Here is a 19,597-nt window from a genome sequence, read left to right as displayed (position 1 = left end):
TTTGTTATCCTTCAGATTTTTAACTTGTTCTTTCACTTCTGCTAAGGTTATTTGTTTATTTAGGGTACTATTTTGTTGTTTTGATAGTTTAGTCTTGCTATTTTCTTGTAGAAATGTATCTTTTACATCGTCTGAATCTAGTGGTGATTGCATGTCATTGATTGACCGATAATGATTTCTAAAGGCTTCTAATATACAAACTAAATCAGTTGTTCTTTTTACTGTGTTATTATTCTTGTATTTAATTTCATTAACGTGATTTTGTTTATTAATTTGTTTGGATCTGATAGCTAGTTTATGTAAATGTCTGGTATTTACTGAATATGACTGTAGTTTAATCTTTTCTAAGCTTATATCAACCTTATGATTCAATATTTCTAAATATTTGTGGCTTAGCTTAGAAATTTCAGCAAGTACTGCTTTATCATTTGATTTTAAATTTAGTTTCAGCTCATCTATTTTGGCTTGTAAATTAGAAAGTTCCTCGTCCCATTCCTTTCTCCTTTGAAAATACCAAGCTTTAACTCCACTAAATATGTGAACTTTGAATGCATCCCAGAGTATATCTGTTACTTCACCATTATTTTTGTTTTCCATAAATGCATTTATTTATTTTAATAACCACTCCTTAAAACCTTTTAACTTATTAACATAGGCTGGGATTCTTTGAAAAATTATCATATCATCTTTTTTCACAGTCAAACTGAACAAAAAGACATTGTGGTCAGAGAATGGACATGACTGTATTGCAACATCACTTATTTTAGAGTAAAGAGTGTTAGACACAAAAATCTTATTAATATTAGTTTGTGTGCCCAATCGGAAACAATAATGAGTGTATTGAAGTGAATTTGAACTCTTAAGTTATGTATGTCTCTAAAATTCATTGAGGCTATAAAACTGTTTACCTTTTTAGCTTGTGTCATTAGTTTAACCTTACTATTTTTAGAGGTGTCTTCATCTGATAACAAGCAATTGACATCTCCAGCCAGAATAATTTCACCCTTTGCATGTAAAGAATGAGGTCCAAGTATTTCTTCATATATTTAGTTCCAAGACCAGGAATCCAATATACGTTTACCAGTGTGAAGCATTCTTATTAACTTCTAGCACGGCTAAGCTTAATATTCCGTCTTTGTCTGAAAAGGTGTTTAAAATAGAAGTATTATTCCATAGTATAAGAGTACCTCTCCTTTTGGTTCTAAAGCAGGAATCTGTGAGAACTGTAAAACCACCAAATGATAATTTTTGCAAATCCTCCAGCAAGTGGGTTTCCTGCAAGAAGATTATCTGAGCTCTGTGCATTTTAATGAATTTAATTAAATCACCTCTTTTGACATTGTTATTTAAACCATTAGTATTTAATGATAAGCATTTATATATCATCATTTGTTAAAGTTGTATTTAGAGAATCAATAATACCTTCCAAGTATAATGATTTGAAGTAATTCATAAAGTTATGTATCATGGATGAGCCAAAAATCTTTAGAAACAAATTCTGAAACCAATTAATAAAAAAATACATACATGGAACCTAAAGTTCCAGGTTTAGTTAATAAATTAACTAAACCACCATTTAACACCATCTCACACACCAAAAACATACATAAATAGCTTTTGCTTTAAATGTGGTATATACAAACAGTAAAGCATTTCTAAGGTAACTCAAACAAATATGAACATAAAAAGTCCATCAGGCAATCACAGTGGATTTGTATGTAATATTGTGTAAACCACTACTAGGTATTGGAAAATGAAGAGTCAGTTTCACCAATTAACCTAGTTGCTTTATCGGCATAAACTTCTAATACCTATATATTTTATACCTCTATTACAGGGTCTTGTGTTTATAACTATAGCAATACAGAAAGAAAAAGGGGGGACCATATGTTGGTCTATTAATACTAATTGAACAGAATAGAGTGACCTAGAACATTTTAACAATCCATTCCTACAGTGTATGTGGTCATACAAAGATTTGAATCATAGTATAATAACTATCATTGCAACTGAGTCTGATTATATTGCTTTAAATCTGCATCAGTGAGAATACCTAATATAGATTAACGTTGCTTAAGCATGAAAGCAGCAGAAGGAAAAGGAGAGTCAATTCTATATATATCTTTGCATTCAGAATATTAAAGAAATTGGTTGTTTAAGTAGTCAGATATTAATATATTATAATTTAGGGCATGCTATCAAAGCAAAGAATGGTATCCTGTCAGACTTCTGTGTTTCAAAGCAACAGACATACAGTAGCATTAAAATGCAATTTTCCTCATTAGAATAGTAAACTAATCACTCCAATAAAGTCCTAGCTTGTTGAAAATACATATTTAAAGTGATTCCATACCTTGAGATGCATAAAAATTAAAAAGGCAACCAAAAAACAGCTACTTTTTCTTCTAGTTTCATTTTCAGCTTTACTTCCTGGTTTATGAGTCATGCATGAGATCAAAGGTCGTAAGATGTCATCGCTCACTGTATTCTTGCTTTCAGCTTCTTTAGCTTGCTGTTAGTGCCCTGTAGATGCTCGTGCACATGACAAAATAGTCACAGAGGCTTAGAAAAGGCATTTTTGGTGGGAATTTCAAGCAACTACATTTTCTCCATTCTAAAGAAGCATAAAAAGTGCATGAGCAGCCTCCACAGTGAAAAAAACATAACAGCCCTTCTCTAAAAATGTTGGAAAACTAAGATTTTCCCCATAAATCAATAATTTACTTCCCTTAAACTAAATTAGGTTAAGAATTAAAATTAGAGCATTTAGTTAATGTAAAGCACTGAATGTTGGTATATTACACTAAGAAATGCAGATTTTAAGTAAATAGGTTCATAGGTTGATACTAGGCTATCTGCCCTAGGGCATTTACAAGCCTAGCCAGAGTGTGTTTGGCTTTCGCCACCCTTCTTAGATTAGTTGACTGTGCCTCTGTATAGTAGGTCACAGAAGATAGCCCATTTAAGGTTAGTTTACCATGCCTCTGTCTAGCAGTGACACAGAAGAGATCCCAGGGGTAAATTTATGATCTCCCATCCAAACGTCAAGATTCTTCTTGAAGAGGGTCATTGAGGGGCTCTGTCTGACATGGATTGGGATTTTGTTCCAGTGTGAGGGGAGCCTCTGGGATATGAATCTGTCCCTCCAGCATGTTCTATTTATTTCTGTGCTGAGGTTTAAGTCACTGGAGCGTGTAGTTCTGATGGATTTGGATTTCTTGAGGTGGAGTCTGTCCATTATTTCTGGGTTGGACATGGCTTTATACGTCAGGCACAGATTGCCTCTGAGTAGGCGGTAAGCAACTGAGTAGAGCTGGAGTTTCTTTAGCCTAACTGCATAGGGCATCTGTTTGAGTCCCTTGATCCTCTTGGTGAGGTACTTTTGGGGTCTTTCTAGTTGTAGCAGGTGTCGGGTAAGGTACATCCCAGATGGGGCATTGTATTCAATTATGGGCCTGATGAGTGATGAGTAGAGGGGCACAATGACCTCTCTTGATCTAGATGTGAACCTCTTTGTGATAAGGTGGGCTATATAGAATGTCTTTCTAACCACTTTGGCAATGTGATTGTCAAAGGAGAGATTGCAATCTACTTGGGTCCCCAAATCCCTAATTACTTCTTATATAATAATCATAATATGAAGATCTTTCAAAAATGTCAAGAGGAAACAAAACTATCTTAAGTAAACCATCTCCTAAGGGCACTTTTGTTGTGGGGATTCCATACAGTAATCATAATAGACTAAACAGTAAACTCTAAAGTGTTACCCCACCACTAACACACATGAATGCTTTACTTTGGAAATCATAAATTAACAGTAAGATAGCATGACTTTTGTATCCCAAATGAATATATAATGAAGTTAACTGTGACCCGGTTATAGTAAACATATGGTATGAAAGAAGAAGAAAAAAAAATATATATATATATATATATATATATATATATATATATATATATATATATACACACACACACACACACACACACACACACACACACACACACACACACACACACACACACACACTCACACACATATGTATATACAAACACACATATACACACGCACACACACACACACACACACACAGATATATATATATATATATATATACACACACACACACACACACACACACACACACACACATATATATATATATATATGTATACACACACACATACACACATACACACATACATACATGTATACATACATAGATATATGCCTATGCCTATGCAAAATAAATACCTTTGTTTTGTATATGTATTCCAATAAAATATTATGTAAAATAAAGACACTTTCCCACGGATTCACGAAACCTCCATATAAGACTAAATAAGTCTTACTCGGAAACTGCAGTTGAAAGGTATGACGTCAGCGCGCCATGCATATTCATGAGGGCACACTGACTCCACTTCAAGTCTAACATGAACCATGCAGGAAGGCAGGGGGCGTGTCTGACTGCCGAGCAGTCCTAAGATCCACGCCCCTGCAACTGTCTGAATTGTGAAATGTCAACACACATGAGTGAGTCCGCTCAAATGTCAACATACCCAACACTACACTCCCTCACATTGTAAACCCCCAGTAGAGTTATAAAATGTAAAATATATATATTTTTTCTAATTCCCGATATAGCTGCCCGTATTTGCACGTGTGTGCGCGGGTGTGCCCATAGCTTAGCTAGAGTTAGCAATGTCGACATTGAAGAGCATAATAACAAATGTTTATGCAAATCAATAGCACTAGCGTAGTGGTAGAGCCTTTGCACAAAGAAGAAGCATTCACAGTTCGAGTCCCACCACTCCCCTCTCTATTTTATGTTTTAAATTAGCATATGAAATAATTCCTGACATATATATGACTAAAATATTACTAAAAAGCATTGAAATGGCCTATGTATCAGTGAACAAAATGTATATATAGAAATGTAAGAAAGATCTTGACATATAAATGCCCGTAGCTAAGCAGCGCTTTACCCAGCACAATCTAGTTGCCCACAGCTAAGCAGTGGTTTACACAGTGCAATATAGTTGCCCACAGGTAAGCAGCGCTTTACCCAGTGCAATATAGTTGCCCACAGGTAAGCAGTGCTTTACCCAGAGCAATATAGTTGCCCACAGCTAAGCAGTGCTTTACCCAGCACAATAAGTTTGCGCGGAGCTGTGCACCGCGCTAACCAGTGCACCGTACGGCAATGTGGAGCAACGTGGAGCAACGTAGAGCAAAGTTGCCTAAACATAGCCACACCCCCTAGCCTGTCTGGACAGTAGTAAAATAAAATGCAATGACAAGGTTCGAACCTGGGACACTGTGCACCATAATCAAAGTACTGAACCACTAAGCCATGACAGCTTAGGATAAGCATCCACTGTTAACATACATATACTTATAAATGACAGATTAACCATTGCTAAGCAGGTCTGCAGTCAGCCGAGAATTTTCAAAAATGGCCAATCACAAAAAAGTGCAGGAAATGTGGCATATTTAAGCTCCATAGGTGGGAATACTCGCCATAACTGATTGTAGCTCCCATCTGCAGTTAGAATGTCTGGTGCTGGAGAGGGTACTCACTTTCGAGCGCAACGCTGGGACATCGAGGAGTCAAAATACATGGGTGTCGACTCCTGCAGGGCCCATTCCAAGGGATGGAGTATAAGGCAGAGGCTTGGAACCGGTCGGCTCATGATCTCACCAGTGCTACAGGCGTCCTTCAGACTGGTGAGCAGGTCCGTCACCACCATGCAGACCTGAAGAGACGGAAGCAGGACCTACTGAACCAATGGCTCCAGGAGGCCCATCATATGCAAGATGCCCCACTACTGAGTAGGTAGCCATGGAATGCAGTATGTAAGACATGCTAATATAGTCTAAATAATGGATAAGTATGTCTCAATATCCCTTCATTTACTTCACAGCTGCAGGTGTCCGTGCTGCGAATCAGCAAGCCTATGCAGATAGGCTGCTAAGGCTGCACCACCAGGCAGGTTAGTAATTATTCTGCATGTATTGTTATATAATATATGTGAGAGAGCATGAAAAAAGTGTTGTCGCCCAATAATACAGCTATAAAATGCCCTGAATAATTTATCTGCATGTACTGTTATATAACATAAGTCATACAGCCAGAAATAGAGTGTAGTAACCCATTAATAAAGGTAAAATAAGTCTGGAATACTATCTCTGCATGTACTGTCATATAAAATAAGTGAGCGAGCCTGAAAAAGAGTGTTGTAACCTATCAATAAAGGTATAATATGTCTTGAATAGGTCTTCCGTATGCACTGTAATATCAAATAAAGGAGAGAGCCTGTAGAAAAGAGTGTTTAATGTAATTAATAAAGGTATAATACATGGAGTGTGTCTGTGTCACTTACTTTGAAATGTTGTTGGACCCTTGCATTAAATAAATAGTACTGTTGTATTGAGTGCTGTCAACCCACAGTTGTGAAGTCCCATATAAAGTGGATGAAGGAAGTGACAGTAGCTGTGAAGCATATATACAGTCCTCAATAGTCGGTAAATGGCTGTCATGCATAGGTAAGTCTGGCACACGAGTAACTTGTCAAGGTGTGCCCCAGAAATGTGAGTGTGCTACATGAAATGTAGGGTTCTGTAGAAATTTAACTGAAAATGTCACGTGAACACATCCAGATATGTAGATACATAAATATAAAAATAAAATATAACTATGTAGCAGTAACATCTGCATCTTGGACAGTTAGTATGTCAGATATAGGTCAGGTATTTAATGAACTAGCCAAACCCATTACACAATGTAATGCTTGTTGCCTAGTGTAATAATACATGTAAGGGATATACACCTGCAGTCAACAGGAATGTAGTGTAGACTAAAAGTACTTATAAGATGTTAATGGAGGTTTCTTTTTACACCCTACTGTATGTGCATAAACAATGCAATACCACACCTCAATGGGTATGTCTAATCTCAAAACATTTGTTGGGACATGTGTCCTATTGTTTTATAAAAATTTGCATTTTCTTTGATGCATGTGCCCTGTTCAAACACCACAATCTTGGTGGCCTGTTGCCACCAATCATCCCTGCATGCTGTTGTAATGTCCACTGTTGTTCAATATATGCATGTGTTATGCTTACTGTTCAACTGTTGGAACCCTGGTGTGTTGGGTTAATGGGAATATAACTGCATGCTGTTACAACTAATTTGGAATGCTGTTGTCTATGTTGTAATTAAACACACCTAATCACAGAATGTATGGGAAGGCCGGTCCCAGCGGACCCACCTGTCCCTCCTCAGCTGGCGATTGCACCTGGCACCAGCAGGTCCGGTGCCCATCCCAGGCTTCCCACCTCCGTTAGACCTGTGCCACCTTCAGGTGGAAGCACTGCAGGGGATGGGGCTCATCCCCTCCTGCAAGCATGGGCGGAGAAGGGCCACCTGTCACCCTTCGAAGGGTCCAGGTTGTGGTGTGTAGGGAGATCCAGCGTTTAGTCACTGATCCCCTACGCCAGCTCGAGGCGAGAGTGGCATGACTCACGGCTGAGCCTGCCCCTCCTACACAGCCCCCAGCACAGCCACCCTCGGGGCTGTGAAGGTGCAGTGGTGACTGCCCATGGGTGGGGATCTCAGTCCCACTGTTACCATCTGTGGGCTCATGAGCTTGCGATTTCCAAACATCCGTCTCCGTCAATTGTGTTCCCCCACCCAATGTGTCATACTCCGCCCCTGTATGCGTCTTGTTTGTCTTGTCTGTTTACCTCCCCAACCTACCTCCCCAAATATACCTACTTCCTCTACCTCACATTCCACTCTCACCTGAAAAAAAAAAAAAGGGCAATCTGTTACCACAAAAAAATTACGCCCCATACATAGCTGCCCATTTCGCACACATGTCCGCTGGACATGTAAACTGATAATTAGAATTGGCAGTACAGCATACTTTGTTGTCCTCACCCCTCTCTCAGGGGTGGAAGGTTTCAAATTTCACTCCGAATTTGTAACATATGCACAGCTGTTGCTGGTAAAGAAATGGGCAGCTATGGACCTTCCCTACATCCATCCTGCACATCCCGAGCTGGTTTCCCCACTGTCTTTCCCTCTTTGTGCCCCCTTTTTCAACACTTTCCTATCTCTCCATTTTCTTTTCTTTCAAAGAAATTAGCACGGGGGTTAGTGGGAATAAGCACTTGTAAGCAGTAGTTAGCGGGTTTGAGCAAGTGTGCGCATGTGTGAGCTAAGCTTAGCATTGCTAAGCATCACACAAACTCGCGCAAACCCACTTACAACTGCTTAAAAGTGCCTTAATCATCTGTATGTCAGGGCCCTTGTTCTGTTCAGCAGCAAAATAAAACAACTCTGTCAGTTTCGAACCCCAGACCCTGGACGCACTTGACTGCATGAAGTACCACTAAGCCACAGCAGATATGCAATAACTTGGTGCTGAAATAAATATATCATGCAAAACAATGAGTGAATGTAAAGGAAAAATAGGAAGGCCATAACACAAAGCTTGTTCTGTGGATCTTTAACAGCAATTGTTGTGGAATTGCATTACATGACTGTGATAAGAGAAGCAGCCATTCTAGCAGCAAATAATGTTATTGAGGCACTTTACAACCCCCACACAGTATCATAGCAGGACAAACACTGGCATATCTGATAAGGGCAGAGGCCATACTTCCTGATTGTGAAACATATTTTAGCTGTGTCCCTCTGAATCCCTCTGAAAAGTACTGACAGTAGTCAGAGAGGTGTTGTATTACACAATGAATAACCACAATAATAACAGTAGACACCACTTGTACATCATAAAATGAGTACTAATCCATATGAACTGCTTCACTCAAGTCTACACTTAATGTCTCTATTAGTTGGAGTCTATACCTCACTTTTAACTACTTTTCCCTGACTACAAGCAAATATGTATCTGAGTGTTTCATAGGCCTGGCAGAGGCACAAACACACAGGCATATCAGCTCATCTGCTGTTATACTCTCTGCAAATAGCTTTGTGAGGACTTCCACAAGCATACCCTTATGTAGGAGTACAACATAGAAATACCAAAGGATCTAGCCATGTACTGGTAGCAACTGACTGTAACAATGCCATTGTACCAGTGCTGAAAACACTTGTGGGTTGCACAGACAAAGAATAACAGGCTAACATCTGGCTACCATCCGGATAGGTTCACAGTTGGGAACTATGCACACAGACCACCTGCCTTGATAAACCAACAGGTACACACCAATCCATTAAGTCCAGTAAGATAACACTCACACAATAAGATGTAATGCTCTCTGTATGTCTACATCCCCCCCTCCCCATTTTTTAAATATACGTGTGTTTAGGGTCATCCAAGGATGTAGGTAGATATACTCAGTAGTGGAATTGTCCAGTTTACCTGAGACTCCTGTGCTAATGTCAACAATAAAAATACACAAACCTTGCAGAAGTGAGTACATCAATATGCACAGTATAACAGTCCACAAACAGTTCATGTGTCAAAAGAATTCTTCTCAATAACTACTTTTGTATGACAGTCAATTACATAAGTAGAAAAGAAAGTACAAGCTCACATATATCTTGTGTAAGCATTTGTAGGGGTGAGTTAAACTCTACACTGATAGCTCTGTACTGGAAGTGGCAACAGTCAGGTCTGAGTACAACATGTACATCACTGTCTACACCTCTAGTTTCAGATATAAGAAGTATACCAACCTTCTGACTTAAACAACAGTGTACACAGCAAACAAGCATGGGCCCGACTCTGGAAATCTGAAAGGGCTACGTCTAGAAACCTTAGCAATTTATAGCATTGGGTTGCTATGAGAGTGAGTACTGCAATTTACCACACAGCAGGCTGTATGCATTTACCAAATACTGGGCACCAATTGGTGCAGAGGTCATCACATGCACATGTGCAGATACCTATAAAAGCAGACTGTACTTGCTATCCCCACATGCAATCATTACATTGCACATGATAAAGCTTTACAGAACTTGTGGATGAGGAAATACTACTTATTACTTAATAACACAAAAGTATAATTAATTAAAAATACTCGAGAGAATCAGCAACCAAATATATTAATTAAGTAAAAAAAAAACTTAATTAATAAGCAAAAGGAATTAAGTAGAAGCAAACTCTACTTAGGTAACACCAACAAAAAAAAAAAATTTGTCAAAAAAAAAAAAAAAAACAGACAGACCTGAAAGTGACAAACAGGTATGTGACAGACATGTGATTACTGGCAAGTAATAGATGTTTATGAAGAATACTGTAAATACTTTGAAACATGCATATGTGGCAGCAGTAGGTATGTATGCACTGATGCCATGCATGACTACTGCCATGGACAAATTAGTGTGTAGCTGTGTGCAGTGGGACATAACTGTGACATATGTAGCTCAGCATTTAATGTCAAACATCCGATCATGTCATCTATGTTCTGTACAGTACTGTGTATAATGGCTGTCTGGGGGAGTAGTGCAAACAGCTATATAAACATGGATGTGACAGAGTAACACATGTATAATAGTCATATAATGTGTAGCTTAGCATTGGCAACTGCTGTACCAGGCTAGTATAGTAATGTAGCATAAGCAGCTATAAATACTCCCTGTAATATTACTGTCATGCACGCATGTGACAACTGTTGATGTTGTAGCAAGGCCCAACAGGTCATCCATGAGGTCTACAGATGTACAACAGTGTGTACCTTGTGTGTGTATGGCACGCACATATGTAGAGATATTTATGTGTCAGATATATTAGCATCTTAACATGTGCATAGAGCAAGGTACATACTGCAACTGTTTGCGAAGGGTGGACATATATATGTTGGTGAAGGGTGTTATGTGCATATTTTCATGTAGGTTGTAGTGTGTGGCAAACAAGACAGCATACAGTGCTGGTATATGACATGTGGTGTTTACACACTGTGGGTATGATTTGCTAAGTTTATAGTCTTCCAGACAGGGAGTCCTGCTAAAGATACATGGCCTGAGAATACCCTCAATGCATTCTGCACAAGACTGTGCAAAATTATTACATAACTCTATCTCTCTCAATCCTTGCATAATTGATATTCCCACCATGAAAGGTGGACTGTATATGTGCCTACATGTAAATCTATATGTACACCAATGGATGTTTATATGTACGCTCAAGCTCAATGTTGTAAATGTATTGCCATCCCTTTTGTTAAAAACCCTGTACCCGTGAACTACCACATAGCTGGTAGTCTACCACCTATGTGGTAGTTCACAGGTACAGGGTTTTTAACAAACACTCAACACCAAAAGTGTGATAAGAGACCACGGGATACAGGTAGCCAGTAGTGTCCCTTTTGATAATCACCGTGCCACACTAGTCATGTAAACTGTGTACGGTCCACATGTCATCACAAAAGGTGTGTCATACATGGAATGAGAGGTCAGTGTTCCACTCTACTCATCAGTCATAAAACCCATCATAGAGTACAATGGGCCTTTTGGTATGTACCTCAGAAGGCATCTACAGCAACTGTAGACGCCAGGCACAAGCACCACAAAGAGTATTACCAGACTCAAACAGATGCCCTATGCAGACTGTCTTCCAAAACCACAGCTACACTGTGTCGCATACCGCACACCCAGAGCCAACCTCTGCCTAACATACAAAGTTATGCCAAACCCATAGGTGTTGGACATGCTCCATGTCAACAGGTCAAAATCCATACAAGCTACACACTGTACTGATCTAAACCTTGTAACTTCAAGAAGCAGAACATGCTGGAGTGGTACATTCTCATCTCAGACACATACCATACCCTGGAACTAACTACCTATCAATAGCAAAGAAAGGTCCTCATTAGCAGTCATCATGAATAATCATGATGAATGGATGTGACATAGGAAATACAACCCGGGAATCACCTCTGTGGCTCTGCATGACAGGGGCACATGAACTTAAATTACATGCATGTTGAAGGGCAGGGTACCATATGGCTAGGCTTCTATAGGCCCTACGCCTAATAGCCTATGAGCTACTTATGACCTGATATACACACGCATGTACATGTTACATTAATTGCTATGTGAGGTTGACTGAGCGTGATGGTGAATGTGTAGGTGAATGTATCAACGTTGCGTATATGTGTGATAGCCTAGTGGGTAAATCTTTATATCATGGTATGTAGTGTTCTAGCTCTGATCCTCGCAAAAGATATATATGCTATTGCTAGGCAGCAAAAGCAGTATGATATACAGTGTGACATAGTCCCATGGTGTTGACTGGAGTGTGCCATTGCAGGCTAAAGCAGTACATGTATGCTCATTGATTGTTAACACTAGTGAATACAAATCCCACATGAACTGTAGTACTACCTAAAGCTGTAGGCCTAAACAGCACAGTAGGGTGTATATCCATATTGCTTTGAAACACTGTTTTGTTTGTTACCTGTAGTCCCCACACATTACATACCTCAGGCATAAGTGTTTTTTTAAGTGCTGACACACAGTACTGTATGGTACACAGGTAAAGCTCATCTGGGTTGCCATACCTTTGTGTCTTGTAGGTATGTCTGATGTGTGTGTGGGTATGCCTGTAAAATGGCCTGGGTTGTATGTGTGTTATAGGATATAAGTGCATATCTAGCAACATGTATAGTGTAGTACAGCAGTATGTCACCTATATTGAATAATGTGCAGATATGTTACTTAGGGGTTTGCTATCAACAAGTAGTGTGGTGTACTGGTAGTACTGTAACTGTACTTTACAATCATTTCAATGGATGACAAATTTCTGTATGCATTAGCTTCATATATTCCTCCTGTGGCTAGGTGGTGCATTGTGTCACATACAGTGTGCCATGTGCTGTTGTATAGTCTTACATACAGGTTTCACTTTGTTGCTGTGCAGAACATGGTTTAATATATAGAACATGTCAGGCACTGTCAGGCAGTTGTGGGCTGAGCACTGATGTGTGGTATTAAAAGTGTGTATCTACTGACAGCCAATAGGTTGCTAAATATGGCATTTCATTGATATCTGTGCCACAAGACTTGCTCACAATAATTGTTTTATTTTCTTCCAAGGACATGTCTCATCATCGCAACCCTACCTATTCCCCTGAAGAGGAGGAATTACTCATATCCACAGTATTACAACATCACACCCTGCTGTTCTCCAGAACCAGCCAGGACCAGCATGAGCGCACTGCACTGTGGCAGGATGTTGTCCGTTGGGTTAATGACATAGGCATGCATAACCGGACTTATGAGCAGGTATGCCATCACTGCAGTGATTTAATCAGACATAAGTAAAGCCAAAGGTTACCCCCGAACGTAGGATATCACACCAGCAGAGACAATAAAAAGTAATCCAAACAACAGCGGATGCTGGTGTAAAACGGCCCAATTCCGAATCTGAAAACGGTATGCACCAACAGTTTTTTGTATTGTGAAAGGAAACCCTTCACTGAATCCACTCTTCAAACACCAAAACTTTCAAAAAGGAAATCACCACGCTAACATTAGCAATGTGGAGCAACAAATCCTTTAATCACAGTGAGCGCTTTCGCCATGTGGCTTCTTCAGACTGTATAACAATGATAAAAATTCAAACAGCTGTCTTTATAACATTACCCACCCTCCCATTGGTTAAAAAAGTCATTACACAGAGGCAATTAAATAGAAGTAAAAACAGTCCATCTCGTGCAGAATGCATTCTAAACAATGCGAACTGCTTCGTTACACGCAAGAAGTGTTTACTAAAAAACTAAAGTGCACATTGCTCCATATATTATAGTAGACATAAATGAAAGTAAAAGTACAAAAATACAAAAATAAAACATTCATAGAAAACATTTCATGGTCCTTGTAATACAAATGATAGAACCACAGGCACACATTGTTGTAGGACAACTCCATATAAAAGACATATACACATTTTGCTGTTCTATGCTAAAACGCTTAGCAAGTGAATAAAAAATTGAGCCTACACTTACTGCTATGAAAATATCGATCAGCACTTTTTAAATAATACATCAAACAACGCTCCTTCTTGCACTACATCACCAGACTGCTACACTATCTAGCGACAAAACCACAGTGCTCATGAATGTGTCGTCATCATTAACTTAAAGGGGACGACAGTCAGGAGGCAAATGGTTGATTCTCAAAATAAAGTGGATGATTCCACATCTGATAGGGAAAATACAGCGTGTATTAAAATTCACTACTCCTGCTAAAAAACACCAAATTGGACAAACCAAGCCAAAAACTAAAAATAAAAATAATAAAACAAAACTCACAAACTCTAAATACAAGTGTAATTAAAACATTGCAGGCATTAACATCGCCTACACCTACTACGACCTCGCACATAGAACCTAAGCATGTCCTAAACAAAACGGGCATGTCAAAATGATATCGATCGCCGTGAAACCAAAAACCTGAACTATCAAGGCGATAAGTCCGTAAAAGTGCTGTTACCCAATAGGCTATACGCTTAAGCGCTAATGAAATAGAGCTTGACCACGGATCTACTTATGTACAAAATGTTTAAATGTCACTCCAAGTGAAAACACAAACTAAACCTCAAATGACCCAAGATAAAGAATAAACCATGAGAAAATAAAATGGGAAAAAAAGGGGAGAGAGAGAGGGAGAGAAAAAAGGGAGAGAAAGGAAGAGAGAGATGGAGAGGGAGGGAGACAAAGGAAAATATATGAAATAAAATAAATAAATGAAATATAGAATGTCTACAAGTGGATAGAATGGAAAATGGACATAATAGACAGATAAAAATGAAACCAAAAGGGAAGAGAAATACATATACCCATATAATTACAAAAATGATGAGTCTATACGTGTATTGTGAATATTTCTTACATACAATTATGTATAAACCAATTCGACCTACTGGCATCTTATTAAGAGGGGTAACATATGAACTCTACTGTTTTGGTACATGCAGTTTCCTTTTCCTAAGGAAAGGCCTAACCTGTACTTTATCATTCAGGCCTGGGTAATGCTCTGCCCTCAGCCTTATGATCCATTTCATCTCATTCTCAAGGGTGAAATTGACGATATCTCCACCTCTCTTATTCGGTTCAATCTTCTGAATGACAAAAAATTTAAAGGAATGACTAATCCCTCTCTCTTTATGATGTTTTGCCAAAGCATTCACCACTGAGGCTGTCCTAATGTGGTAGATGTGTTCCCTAATGCGTTCTCTGAGTGACCTGTTGGTTTTGCCAACATAGAACGCTTGACATGCTTCACAAGTTGCCATATACACAATATTTGAACTTTCACATGAAGCCTTAGTGTAAAAACTAAAACTTCGCTGAGTGGTGGGATGAATAAAACTTACTGTCTCATTGATAAATATACACTGATTACATTTGCCACAGGGTGTTGTGTTCGTCAACTGTGTGTTATGTCTCTCTGTGCCTAAGTTGTTCCTGGGTTTACACAGTATCCTCTTTAAATTAGGTTGATTTTTATATGTAATGCTTGGACATGACCCCACTATATCCTTTATATCAGGGTCTAGCAACAATAAATCCCAATGTTTCCCCATAATTCGTTTCAGATCCATTGAATCTTTAGTGAAAAACATAGAGGCTCTACTCTTATTTGGATCTGGAAAACTGTTTATTACTAAAGCTGGTAAGGGTTCCGAGTAGTAGGGTTTTGCCCTGGTGTTTCTAAGGCTTTCAACATTCACAGCAGTACATTCAAAAGTGCTCTCATTGTAACCCCTTTTCATGAATCTTGCCTTCAAACCTTTTAGTTCATCTACATAACCTTCATTAGTAGGGTTCAACCTAGAGGCCCTCATTATCTGGCCTTTCATAACATTATCGAACACATACTTAGGATGCATACTATCTCTATGTAGAATAGTGTTCCTAAAACATAACTTCCTATGTACATTCGTGTTAAGCAACCCATTACTGAGTCTATTAATACTCACATCCAAAAATGAAATATGGTCCACTGAGTAATTTAAGGTAAATCTAAGAAAGCCAGTGGAACTATTCATACATTCAACAAAATTCAACAATGTCTCTCTGTCACTCCTCCAAATGAAAAAGAGGTCATCAACAAACCTACGGTAAAAACCAACATATTCCTGAAACTGTCGTGTGTTAAAAAAGAATGTCTCTTCCCAACATGCCATAACAAGGTTGGCGTAGCTATTGGCACATGACGTGCCCATAGCTACGCCATCCTTCTGTAAGAAAATATCATCTCCAAACATAAAGACGTTATTAAATAAGACTGTTTCTAGAAGTAAAGCAATAAGTTCTATTTTTACCAGGGTGAAATCAGAATGATTTTTAAGGTACTCTTGTATATATTGTACACCTAAATCATTGGGGATTACAGTAAAAAGACTCACAACGTCAAGCGTTACCAAAATGTAATGGGCATCATCCTCTAATTGTTTCATATAGTCGTATAAGTCCAATAGAAACTGCTTGCTATCTCTAAGTATAAACTTATTATTATTGACCAGTGGCCTAAGGTGATATTCAATAAAAATGGAAAAAGGTTCAGTCACCCAGCCTTGTCCGGCTACAATCGGCCTCATCGGGGGGTCAATGGCCGATTTGTGGACTTTGGGAAGGCCTTGTATAATAGGGATAAGGGGGTTGTTCACTTTAAAATAGTCATATAATTCCTTCATAATACTATTAGATGCTAATAGCTCATCGAGCATATAATAAACCTGTAGGACCTTTTCTTTAACCACGTCCATATCTATCTTTAGATATGAGGAGGTCTCTCCCAACAGGGTTCCCATCCTTCTATTATAATCCAATGAATCCATAAGGACAATTGGTCCCCCTTTATCTGCCGGTCTTACAACAAGGGTATTATCATTTTTCAGGTCCATAAGTGCTTGTCTATGATTAAAACTTAGATTCTGTTTATACGAAACATTCCTTGTCTTCTCAAAATGACCATAGATATCATTCTCTGTTATCCTAGAATACACATCCAACAGTGGATGTAGTTGGGGGATGTATACACTATTGCATCTAAATCTATTAATATCCTGTCTCTCAGCAATATTACCAAAATCAAGTTTCAACTGGATATTCCTTACAAACATTTTAATATCAATAATAGAATCCGCAACATTACCCCTTCTTGTGGGTATAAAACTAAGACCCTTGTTCAGAACATCTTTCTCATACGTGTTCAGAACTTTGGTGGAGAGATTCACAATTAGCGAATCGTCTTCTCCCACATTCTTTTCAGGGTAGGTCCTTGTTGTTCCCCTCCTGACCCTTTCCTCTTTTGTCTGCCTCTGCTCATAGATCTTGTTCTCCCTGGGTGCTGCTTCTGTGCTATAGGGAAAGGGGTATTATTGTTATTCTGTACAACCTTCCTTCTGACCACTACCTCATCATTTTTTGTAATTATTTGGGTATATGCATTTCTCTTCCCTTTTGGTTTCATTTTTATCTGTCTATTATGTCCATTTTCCATTCTATCCACTTGTACACATTTTATATTTTATTTTATTTTATTTTATACATACATATATTTTCCTTTGTCTCCCTCCCTCTTCATCTCTCTCTCTCTCTCTTTCTCTCTCTTTTTCTCTCTCTCTCTCTCCTTTTTTCCCCTTTTAATTTTGTTTTCTCATGGTTTATTCTTTATCTAGGGTCATTTGAGGTTCAGTTTGTGTTTTCACTTGGAATGACATTTAAACATTTTGTTCATAAGTAGATCCGTGGTCAAGCTCAGTTTCATTAGCGCTTAAGCGTATAGCCTATTGGGTAACAGCACTTCTACGGACTAATCGCCTTGATAGTTCAGGTTTTTGGTTTCACGGCGATCGATATTATTTTGACATGCCCGTTTTGTTTAGGACATGCTTAGGTTCTATGTGCAAGGTTGTAGTAGGTGTAGGCGATGTTAATGCCTGCAATGTTTTAATTACACGTGTACTTAGAGTATGTGAATTTTGTTTTACTTTTATTTTTAGTTTTTGGCTTGGTTTGCCCCATTTGGTGTTTTTTAGTAGGAGTAGTGAATTTTAATACACGTTGTATATTCTCTGTTAGATGTGGAATCATCCACTTTATTTTGAGAATCAACCATTTGCCTCCTGACTGTCGTACCCTTTAAGTTATTGATGACGACATATTCATGAGCACTGTGGTCCTGTCGCTAGATAGTGTAGCAGTCTGGTGATGTAGTGTAAGAAGGAGCGCTGTTTGATGAATTATTTAAAAAGTGCTGATCGATACTTTCATAGCAGTAAGTGTAGGCTCGATTTTTTATTCACTTGCTAAGCGTTTTAGCATAGAACAGCAAAATGTGTATATGTCTTTTATATGGAGTTGTCCTACAACAATGTGTGCCTGTGGTTCTATCATTTGTATTACAAGGACCATGAAATGTTTTCTATGAATGTTTAATTTTTGTATTTGTGTACTTTTACTTTCATTTATGTCTACTATAATACATGGAGCAATGTGCACTTTAGTTTTTTAGTAAACACTTCTTGCGTGCAACGAAGCAGTTCGCATTGTTTAGAATGCATTCTGCACGAGATGGACTGTTTTTACTTCTAGTTAATTGCCTCTGTGTAATGACTTTTTTAAACAATGGGAGGGTGGGTTATGTTATAAAGACAGCTGTTTGAATTTTTATCATTGTTATACAGTCTGAAGAAGCCACATGGCGAAAGCGCTCACTGTGATTAAAGGATTTGTTGCTCCACATTGCTAATGTTAGCGTGGTGATTTCCTTTTTGAAAGTTTTGGTGTTTGAAGAGTGGATTCAGTGAAGGGTTTCCTTTCACAATACATCTTAGAGCCTGTGAAAACCGTTGGTGCATACCGTTTTCAGATTCGGAATTGGGCCGTTTTACACCAGCATCCGCTGTTGTTTTGATTTAATCAGACATGTCTGGCAGCATGCCTCTGATGTCCACAGACAACAGCTTGCCACAGGTGGTGGTGCAGTATCACATCCGACCCTCATCAGAGTGGAAGAGCTGCTCCTCAGCATGGTGGCTCCTGGCCAACCACTACAGCAAATATGTGTCATCATGGAGGCCGGAGTCACCCAGCAAGTTGACTCGGAGCGTGCAGGTAACATGCCATATCTGTAGACTACTGTTAGGTCGATTGTTAGAGCATGCATATGTCAGATGTGTACTGTATATCTGGAAGATGTGGAGCCTGGTGTTGTGCAATACTGATAATTTTGAACATAATCTGTATGCCTGTGACTGTCAACCATTGTAGTACGGTAAAATTGCAAAGTCACAGCAGCAATGCCACAGTTTTTGACACTGAAAAACTGTCTCTTAACCTTGTAGGTCCCTCTGGTGTGACAGCAAGACAGCAGACCCATGCTGGTGAGTGTTCTACATTTCATATGGCAAATAACATGTGCATGTCATAGGTGGGTTTTAGGCCATATACACATGTACAACACCTACACATAATGCATGCTCTGCAAGTTTTCTGTGGGATTATGCACATCTCAGTAGCATGAGTGGCTGCCTCAAGTACATGCTTTACACAGAGCATCCCAGACAATTGTGGTACACTGTAGTGGACATTGTATAGGCAGAGTCAATACTCATG

This window comes from Protopterus annectens, chromosome 1.part1 (genome assembly GCF_019279795.1).
Source record: "Protopterus annectens isolate FY-2018-M chromosome 1.part1, PAN1.0, whole genome shotgun sequence".
In the NCBI taxonomy this organism is placed as follows: Eukaryota; Metazoa; Chordata; order Ceratodontiformes; family Protopteridae; genus Protopterus; species Protopterus annectens.
This window is presented reverse-complemented; position numbering follows the sequence as displayed.